Source organism: Halichoeres trimaculatus, unplaced genomic scaffold (assembly GCF_033239565.1).
Source record: "Halichoeres trimaculatus isolate MK-OKI-2021-1 unplaced genomic scaffold, fHalTri1.1 fHalTri1_scaffold_12, whole genome shotgun sequence".
Classification (NCBI taxonomy): domain Eukaryota; kingdom Metazoa; phylum Chordata; class Actinopteri; order Labriformes; family Labridae; genus Halichoeres; species Halichoeres trimaculatus.
In genome coordinates this window covers 28791318-28802031 of record NW_027437190.1, presented here as the reverse complement: position 1 = coordinate 28802031, position 10714 = coordinate 28791318, and the positions used below count along the sequence as shown (strand labels likewise).

General features: G+C 41.4%; 1 protein-coding gene across 3 annotated transcripts in view; it reads left to right on the top strand.

Moving 5' to 3' along the window:
* Positions 1-8444: 8444 nt before the first annotated feature.
* Positions 8445-10714, top strand: part of LOC141800265 (prelamin-A/C-like) — a 38594-nt gene continuing 36324 nt past the window's right edge. For 2 of the 3 annotated variants that reach the window (XM_074682687.1, XM_074682686.1), the window contains exons 1-2: positions 8445-8670; positions 9107-9197. The gene's annotated coding sequence lies outside the window, so the exon portion shown is untranslated. The remainder of the gene's footprint in view (positions 8671-9106; positions 9198-10714) is intronic. The other variant, XM_074682688.1, reaches the window with a different exon arrangement.

Below are 10714 nucleotides of genomic sequence, written 5' to 3'. Positions count from 1 at the left end.
CCTCGCCCCCTCCTCCTTCCAATTCCCCCCTTTGCGCTAGTCCCTCCCATAGACCGGCCCCCCTCTCTCTCTATCCGCCAGACTTTCAGTACAGTACTCTCTCTCCGAGCTCCAGGCAAACGGGACACAAGGCCGTCTGCACGATAGATGGGGCGGGCGATGTGTTGCTCCACCCAGTCTGGTTTACACAGCTCTCCTCCTCGCCGAGACAAAACGAGCCGCCCTCCCGTTGTACCATTCCGTCTCAGGTTCCCGAGCCCGTGGCATCCCAAATCCAGCTTCCTCCAGTCACCTATAGAAAAGAAGAAAACACCTCATCGTTCAGTTCTACACCACACTCCTCGGTCAGAGCTGCGGAGCTGCAGCGTAGCCTGAAAACCCGCATTTCTGAGACTTATGTAAGATCAGCCATCCAGGATGTAAACAGTTGCGTATCAAAAGGTGCAAGTACAGTGCGCACATGGTCCTCAACTGCTGCTGAAAAGATGATGTCAACTTCACTGTTTGGGGATAATAACAAGCAGGTCGTGTATATAACGAGGGGGGATCGTGGACTTTGTGGCAGGATTTTATTTGGGAGTAAAGAGTTGGTGATATTTTGGAGGGGGGTCCGCCCACCTCCATGTAGCCATGCTTTGCGGCAGGTCACCGCGTTGTTGTCTCCGGCGCCGTTGCGCATGAGGATGTTATGTATAGGAGGGAAAGAGTGTCTGGAAGGGGGGGCGGAGGGGGGGCTGTATACGAGGAGGAGAAGAGAAAGGGAGTTGTCAGACAGGCGTTGCAGACCCTATGCAGCGGGGGAACATCAGAAAAGCCCTCGCACATTTCCCGTTAAAACACACACACACACTTACACACACATACACACACGAGGGTTTTGCAGCAGCAGCCCGGTGAACAAAGAACCGCGCCGTTCGTTTCGCGCACAGACTCCCCAAGATGTCCTCGACAGAAGCCACGCCTGACAGCATGGTTGTAGTACAACACAAAGACTCAAACTGCAGCAATAAAAACTCAGCAATTTAAACATTAATAGAATATACATCAACAGAACCACTCCAGTGAGGGCATTTCCCCTTTTTTATGGAGATTTTTTTCACTACAAACAGGCAACAAAGTCCCTGTAACTTCTGCTGGTGTTGATTAAAATCAGGAAATTTACTATAAAAACCATCCTAAAGCAAAAAAGTGAAAAGATGTCTCATATGATGTAGTTAAAATTTTAACTGAGCAGTAAAATATGACTTCACATGTCACCATAGTAAATGAAGCTGCGCATGAAGCTGAAACTGGTTATAAAATTGCATAAGCAGCAACTGATGCCCATGTTTTTAGCTTCCTCAAAGTGTCAGTCTGACTGGAGCTTAGCCTGTCGGTACCATCTGTGCATATGCATGCTGGGATGTACAGGGAGTGTGTGCTGCATCAGACGTATACCTGAGTGACAGGACTAACTCTTGGGATGTTTACTCGCAGAAAAAGAAAGACGCTCCACCTCTCCATCCTTTACTTTAAACTCTTCTTCATCCCAACAGGAAATAAAGATATCTTTGCATGCATATTTAGGGAAACACTGAAGACTGATGAATTACACTTGGATGGAATTTCAGGAAAATCTCCTGTGCGTTGTTTACCCTGGGGAGGTGTTGCTTTCACTCAGTGGACTACTTTTGCAGTCTAACTCCATCCATTAAATTCAGTTGCTCATTCTCCATCATATGAGGTGTTTTCCCAAAAATAAAAACACACACCGTCTTCCATTTGGGCATATACTATGACAGACTGTGCGTGGCATGTGACTCTCAGAGAGATTTAGCATGAATATTTTAGCATTACTGGTGAGAACGCCTTCTGCTTTAAATAACACGTGGAGCAGAGCAACAATATAATGATAAATTTGTCCAAACATCAGGCTGAGCGTAGCAACAATATTAGAGCTGTGATAAAATGGTACCAGGAAGATAAAGCAGGTGTATTTACATGCATAATCATAGTCTAGACGCGCTCTCTGGGTGCCAATCAGGACGGGGTTTGTTCCCCGAGGGTGTGTTGCAGATGAGGACTCTCAGGGAGACTCCTGCTATTAGTCCAGGATTAAAACATCCCCTCTCCACACAGTAACATGGGTAAAAAAAAAAAAAAAAGCGAACAGGACAAGAGCAGGATGGCGTGATGCATGGAGGACGAGAGGGTGGGCCCAGAGGGGTGTTTGCCCCCAATCCCCACCCTTCCAGAGAGAGGCAAGAGGATTGGGTGGATGGGATGTGGACAAGCACCACACAAGAGCTGGTCTCTCCGTGGTGCACTGAGTGTGCCAGTGTGTCCAAGAGGTCGTCTGGCTCCATTAAAAGGGGTCTGCTGGGAGTCCAGAGGCCCAATCAATACTAAGAATGGATCTGGGATCATGTTTCGACACACCCGTCTCTGCTTGAATGTGCGAGTTTGGTGTGGCCTGTTTGGAGGTCTGGTGGGTGATGCTGCTGTGACCTTTGTGACCCTGAGCTAAACCTTCTCTGGCTCTGAATGGATCCTAGCAGGTCTGGTTTTCATTCAGACCTCTTTGCCTGGAGCTGGAGGACATTGTTATTCATACACTCGTGTCTCTGTGTGCACAAGTGTGTATTCATGTGCATGTGTATGTGTGTGTGTGTTGGCTACAAGATACTTGTGAAACCCAGAGTGCTGAGGTCATGTTACTTGCACATAAAAAACTCAATGATCTTGACCATCTGGTCGTCACAGTGGTGCTGTTTCTTTTTTTCCCCCCTGTTGAAAGGCTGACTGGCATCAACCGGGACGTGCTGTGGTTAACTCTGCTGCAGAAACACACACCAACCTATTTATCCAGGAGCTCATGAATAAAGGTATATCCCTCGCCTATGTGGACAGTATCTTGTCTCTCAGAAAACTGACTTAATGGGCTGTAAAGACATGTCTGAGAATCCCTAAAGGACATCCCTTTGACTTCATCGGCCAGATGTCCTTTTCAAGACTTTTCTGGTGCCCCGCTGTCACTTGAATGAGGCTTTTGCGAGCACAAAGGGATATGTTGGCTAAGCACCACGTGCTGATGCCACAGTGAACGGGCTCTGAGGGATGATGTAAGACCTCATGCAAATGATACTACATCCTGTGCTCGTAGGCTGACGGCAGCCCTGAAGTCCATCAGCTGCACAAACATCCACCGAAAGCAGAGGCCACTTTGTGTGTGAGGGGTTTTCCCTCTCTGTGTTTTACTTTTAATTGTTTACTTGGTGGCACATTTGTTTTTTGTTTGTTGTGCCCTTTTTTCCCCCACTTCTGGACTATTTTCTTTTTGAGGCTGCAGCAGAACCATGAATACTTCAAGACAGACTGAGCATCGTGATGCTACAATTAAAGCAGAAATAACAAAACGAAATCACAAACTAGAGAGAAAACAAGCTGGAAAGTAGCAGTGGAGAGCAATTAAAATGTAAAACCTCATCATACTGAAGGAAACGGAGTGTTTTTTAAACCTCATGTAAAATCCCTTAGTCTTTGTTTGCAGTCGACAGCCATGATGGGACTCAGATAATGAGGCCTTCTTGTCCCAAACTCTGGATTAAGTCAGCAAAAAACACTTGACTGAGCTCCTCTTGTATCACAGAATAAGGGGAAGCTCTGCGTGTATGGTTTTCTCACAGATTCATAACCAGGCTTTCTTTGAATAATTTAAGACTGGACTTGACATGGAGACTCTATGAAGCGATGAGTCATTCCAGATGATTCCAAGGGAAAAAAAGAAAATCATCAGTCATGAACTTGAATGTAAATCAGTTGATGTTAAGATTTATGTCCTACATTGGAGTCAGTCCAGTCGGGGATTCCCCTTCAGACAAATTTCTGGGATTTTCAGTGAACATCAAATACACTTTTGAGAATTTGACTGCTGAAAATGTTACTTTATTTACAACTTTGTCTGTTTTTAGGGATGCTTTTTTTAAATCATTGGCAACTTGAACATAAAACTCATTTTGGTGTTGAGGGTTTTTTTTTTTTTTTTCAGATCTAGAAAGGAGTGGGTACCCTTCAACAGAGTCCACCAGTTGAGCCTCCATGTTTTACATCTTTTATGCACATGTGCAGAACGCACAAACATACGTGTCCTTTTATTTAGGGAGTGTCTGCTCGTTCGATGGATGTCAAAGAAGAAAAGAGAGGCTCTTTTATGCAAAAGAATTTGTGTTGATAAAAGGTTTTGATGGTAAGAAGGGAAAAAAAAGGTACTTATCATGTATCACAGGGGCTTTTTGTCCTTGAAGGCCGCCATCCCTCCACCAATAAGGATTAAGCGAGGAAACATGTCAGTCTGGAATCTGGAATCTTATTTCTACGCACTGTTCCTTTAAAAAAAAAAAAAAAACAAGTAACCTAAAGCAGAATTTCTCACATTTGAGAACCAACTGCATGTTTAACAAATTGGCTTGATTAATGAATAATTAGTCATCAGTTAGTGTCTGTCAGTTTTTATTTTTAATAAGCTTATTATTCCAGCCTAACTGTGTATCAAGGTTAAATTGATAAGCAGATGATGGTTGGAAATACTGGTTTTATGATCAGAAACTGAAATTGCCAGTCAGTAAATCTGCCCATTGTTGTGTATTTATTACCTTTAAATTAAAAATTCTTTAAATTCCTGGATAAGCTCAGTAATTCAAGTCTTTTCACTACATGTGATGGATAAATCTGGGCCTGGGATACCGTTCCACATTGATCCTGTTCTTCTTCACAGCTTTACAGACTTCACTTATTTTCCAAAGACATGATATCACGTTTTAAACTGATGAAACTTGTGACTTACACCCTGCTGCTTATGCGAGATACTTTGGAGTGACAGAACATATCAGGGCTGTTTTTTTTGTACAAACATCTTTTAACACTTTTTGTACCGTGTACACCAGCAGAGGCAAGTGTAGCATCTCCTCACTTGCAGATGGAGCTGTTGACCCCAACACACACACACATTCTCACCTCACCCTCCTGACAACAAACACACACACCCATGCACGCACTGGGATGTTGTGATTGGGAGAGCTGCTGTCAGCTGGGAATATGAGTCAGGTAAGGATGACTTCATTGCTTTTTACGGGTATTAGGTCATCTCCCTCCTCTCACTCTCTCCCCCCACTCCTCATCACCACCCTGCCTCTCTAATCATATTGATGCTGTAGAGCCAGTGACACGCCTAGTGATGAGTAAGGCTCACCTCACCAACGCTTGCTTCCCGTATGCTGGTGATCTCACGCTCGTCACGGAGGGCTTTGAACTCGGGAGTCCTGCTGGGCCTTCACTTTCTCTCTGGTATTTCTTCTCATTATATAGACTGTAATGCAGACAGTCAGCTGATTCAGAGATTTGCTTTTACTGTACACAATGTAAGTCTGCATTTTTTAATCCGCTGAGGGATTAAGTCACAGGATCTGTATCACACTGGGAAATGACTGATTGGGTCACATTTGAATGCTGTCACTGGATTCTGATGGCTTGTTACAACTTAACCCTCTCACACCTGAAGTCCACCAGAAGTCAAGTGCACTCGGGTCTTTTCCCTTTTTAATGATGTTTGTACATTATTTATAAAATGATTAAAAAAAACAGGTCATTACACTTTCACAAGAGCAACACTCAGACAAATCTTTTTGACTTGAGTGTTTATATTTCATCCTATGGCATAGCAGCGATGGAAAGCAGCTTTAGACATTTATTCAAGGGCTGTTCAAAAGTGTAATTTTACAGATATTTGTTTCTTACTTCCTTCTTTGGTTATATTTTACCTTCTAAGGGCACATCGAGCGTTTTCATCTGCATTTATCTGATGGCAGTGACTTTGCCAGAGGGCTTTAAAGTTTCTAAACCTGCCAGGTGTGCTGTATTCAAGAGCAGCCTCGAGTATCAGCATGCAACAGTCTGCTTAAAGCTGGACTTTTCCACAAGTTATCTCCTGCAAATGTACTGAGAACACCAGGAATCCTGCAGACATGCTGTAAGAAGTTTTTAATTTGTTGAAATAATCTTTTTTTTTTTTTAGTTCGTATATCACACATGTACTTCTGTCATTGTTTCCAGGAAAACGCTTTGGGATCACAAGAGCAAGTGCTCACACTTGAGGCAGCAAAAGCTCAGACTGTAGGGATTTGGCTCGGGATCTGGAGGGTTTAAGTAGTCAAGGTGTTAGTTCACTTTCTGTGCACCGCCAAGGTGCCCTTAAGCAAGGCAGGTCTCTCAGTAACTTAAACAACAGGCTGACTTTCTTAACCACCTTTGCTGATATCATGGTGAAAGGTGTGATCTTGTGACAAGAGTTTTTTTTTGTGATCAGCCTGATTTGTTAAGAGCCATCAAGTTAAAAAAAAAAACTTCATCCAATTTCTTTTCCAAAATGAAAAACAAAAATGGAAAGCCCCAAAAACAAAATCATAACAAGACTGTAACTTCCTCTACCACACCGCCTCTGCTTTTCATCCTCTTCCTGATAACCCCTTAAATAAATCGAACTAAAGTATATTCAATTGAAGTAACTCAATAATGAAATTATCCTCAGCATGACCAGTTACAACTGTGAAATGCTGATATTTGCTGGAAAGCAGATAACCTTGCACTTTGAATGCTTAATGAGTGATTTCACTTCAATTTTTGGGGTATTTTACAAACTTTACCAGCACTTTTGCTTGTATTTCATAGTTTTTGTTACATTTTTTAAAGTACAATTCCTCTGCTTGTTTTTGCTATTGAGAGGTTGATCATGAGGAGCACAGTTTTTCTTTTATGAACATCCGAGACATATTTTTTTAAAATTTGGACCCTTTTTATGTGGAAAAATGTTCAGTTCCTTTCTTTCTGGTTTCGTGGCGCTAACAGGACACTTGAAAGGTACACTTTTGTACCACATGAGACACAAATATGTGTATCTTTGTGAGTTGGATTATACATTTGTTTCTGAGTTGCACATGACAAACTAATCCTGCCCTGAAGGTGCAGTTTTAGTGCCACAGTAGGCACAATCAGAGCGGGCGGGGTGACTCTTACTGGGCTCATAATTTCTCCAAGATCATGATGCTTTCAAATGACCCTCACTCCTGCTCCATCATTTATGAACCTTATGAATGTAAACAAACCGTTTTACAGCTCGGTAACATAGGTCATGTAAAATTCATGTTCAGCTGTTACATAATGATAAGCAGGAAGAGCTCTGTTAGATATGCCATGCAACAACCTTCAGTCGTTTTAATTTCTTTCTTTCTTTGTTTATTTTTTATTTTTATTTGTGCTTTTGAATGAGTTTGGGATCACAGGGAATGAAAGTGACAGCACTATTGAACTGGGCCATCTGTACTGCTTGATAGTGGCTCTCACGCTGGTACAGTTGCCTTGAGGAATGGTTGAATGCAATCCTGGCTGCCAGTTTAATTGAATTATCAATTCATGTGAAACTGAGGCTCAGGTCAGTGTATCAATCGTTGCCAAAAATAAGGAGAAAAAAGTGGAGTCCGTGGAGTCACAAGGGGCCCTGAGGGCTCTTTGAGGGCTCCGGAGGAATTAACACAGCTGTTGATGTGTTCACTCTACCCTGATAGCAGGTATCTGAGTTGTAAAGTTTTGCTGCTGTTGCTTTAAAAAGTGAAGATATCTAAATTATGATAACTCATTGAGTATCCAAGAGGTAATAAGTAACCAAGATTCATTTCTTTTTATTTATTTAGTTCATGCTTTCACTGTGGTAGCTCCTGCATTTTTCTAGGCAGTGGTCTGCAAAGAGAGAATGGAGCACAGAGAGAGACAGAGACTAAACAGACTGGTCAGGAGGTCCAGTTCTGTTCTGGACTGCTCCTGCTCCTCCTGTGAGAGGAGGATGTTAGCAAAGCTTGCATGCATTACGTACAATCCCTCTCACCTGCTTTATGAGACAGTGGGGGCTTTAAGCAACTCCTTCAGCAGCAGTGAGACTCCGACCCTGCGAGAAGGAATGTTACCACAGGTCAATCCTCCCATCTGCTGGAAGACTTCACAATATTAGCACCACTGCCTGATGCTGATCTAACTGGACTCACACCATCCCATCACCCAAAATGCTTTTAATGATCAAACATTAGCACTTTTTTTTTTTCTTCATATACATTGCTATTTTTATCCTTGTACTTAATTCGCCCTAGAAGTGTACATCGAATACCTTTTTAAACTTAAAATTTTATCTCTATTTTCTATGAATCTATTTTGTTTATTTTCTTGCTGCTGTCAAAACAAAATCCATTCTATTCTATTCTATTCTATTCTATTCTATTCTATTCTATTCTATTCTATTCTATCCTATTCTATTCTATTCTTTGGAGACCCACACTAGCTAAAAATAACCCCTAACGAGCTGTGACAGGCCTGTCCGCCAGGTGGCGCCAGTGGGCTGCATTGTAATTAGCAGAGATTGGCAGCCTAATCAAGTGTGTTGATTTGCAGGTGGGTGCTGGTTGCTGGCTCGGATGAGTTCCCCTCACCGACTTTCTTTTCCTTGCCAGGAAAAACTGACCCAGAGGATAATATCATGTTTAACAGGACTGACTACATTTGGAAAGGTCAATAGCGGCCGTTTAAGGAGGGGGGACACGTTATAACCGAGTGCAGAAAAGCTTCATTCCTTTGCAAAAGCAAAAGCAGAAGGTAAGACTGATGAGTGAAGCTCCGCAGCATAAAATGTGTTTTAAGTCTGCGTGTTTCGTGTTTCTGGATGATCTGTAGCAAAGTGGGACGTGCAGAAAGAACGCTGAACCGATTCATGAACTCTGTGACCCATGCTGATAGTTGTCGTCTCACCAGTGTTCATGCAGTGAGGCAGCCAGTGGAGGGCGCTTAGCAGCTTGTCTGTGCCATGAATGCCAATACTGTGCGCCTGCAGAGCCAGAAGCTGCAGTTTCAGGACCGTGACTCTAGAACCGCATCTGTATTGCCTGTGTTGTTGTGACAGATGTTTTAAACACAAAAACGGTGATTTTAGAAACAGAAAGCAGTTGGAAAATTAAGATGGGATCATTTGAGAGGACTAGGAGCTGGAATTGCGTGTTTTAATCTACGAATGTCATGCCGTCTGTGTGTGCAGCAGGGACGACAGGGGGCGCCAGAGAGGTGGAGTTTGAAAGCTGCAGCACGCTATGGAGAGTGCAGCTGAGGTCCTTGGAGTTCATTTTAAGGTAAATGTACTTTGCTTGAGTGTTTGTGTTGTCGTCTGCATTATGCTTTCACTTTCAGTATACAACTCAAAGCTTATCGTATGATTTTTTTTTTATAAATATAAAAAATATAAACCAGCAAATGCATTCCAATTTTAGATTTTGTTTCCCACCTGAATAGAAATATTTGAGGTGTAAGAAGAAAAAGTGATTAGTAGTCATAAATGCAATAATAGCCTATATTTATGTTATTCTGACAGTAAAGTTTAATGTTTTGTTCATTAGTTCTAAAAAAGAGCTGTTTTGCATAATGAGGAATCAAACTTTTAACATTATCTTTGTATTTAAATGCTAATACTTTTAATTTTATCTTTGTCATAATAAAGGAAAAAACTAGAGGAATCTTCATTTGGCCCCATGTTAATTAAAGTCTGCCTTTCATCAGAAATGATTACATGAGTTATTGCTTAAATGTTATTTTTAGTGACTGTAGCCTTTACCAGTGTAGCTTGTGTTTACTGTGTCTTGAGTGAGTTCCCTCAATAAATGGTAAGTGTGAAGTTACCTAGTCACTGTTAGGATGCGAAAAACATCCACTAAAGAAAATTTCAGTTTGATTTGTGATATTTTGGTGAACATATTCCCTGTTTGTTTGGCAGCCTCTACTGAAGCTCAGCAACACATCACCAGGATGAGAAAAAAGAGTGAAATAAGTGCTATTAAGACTGTAGCTGAGGAAACAGACCCTTGATTTGATTATGCAGAACACACAAAATACACATCAGAAGAACTGAAGAGCTGGTTGTTAGATGAAAAGGAGACTTTGTGTTTTTATCCCCTCATATCTCTTTCATTAGTCACATTTTGATGTTGCACAATGAAGTTGTATTAATATACAAGTGTAGAGGATGTATTCTTGTATCACTATTATAACAAAAAACAGCACTGAAAATAAAAGTTCTTAAAGTAAATAGATTATCCTATCAGTGATACATTATTAAATTTATTTAATTATTTTTTATTTAGTCAGTTACAGCTAAATTAATATTGCAGCTGGCTGGAACCCATCAATCAAACTTTTTAAACATGTGTGTTGTAACTTTTGTCAGTTCATGCTTCTGGAAACTGAATAAAAGCGATCAAAGTGTTGCAGTGAGGCAAGAGAGTATTGAAAAACAGAGCGACCTTAATTTGAAAAATAAACAAATTGAAGTGTCTGTGAAGTAAACTTAATCGTCCTTTAAATGTTTGATTTGTTTGAAAAGTAAGTAAGCTGTTGTGTAGATTCGAAAATGTGCACTGTACATTTTGATTTACAGTGAAGTGTGTGCTTTAGAAAGAAAAAGTATCCTCAAATCCAGTTCCTCAAGAGTTGTGGGTCATCTCTGTGATAACTTGCTCATCTTTGGCCTCTAACTGCAGCAGCACTTTGTACATTGTTCATAACAAAACTAAATAAATGAGAGTCATAAAGCAGATACAGCTCCAGGGTTGACGTTCACTGCTATAAGACAACATCTCTTTAAAAAAACGAGAAT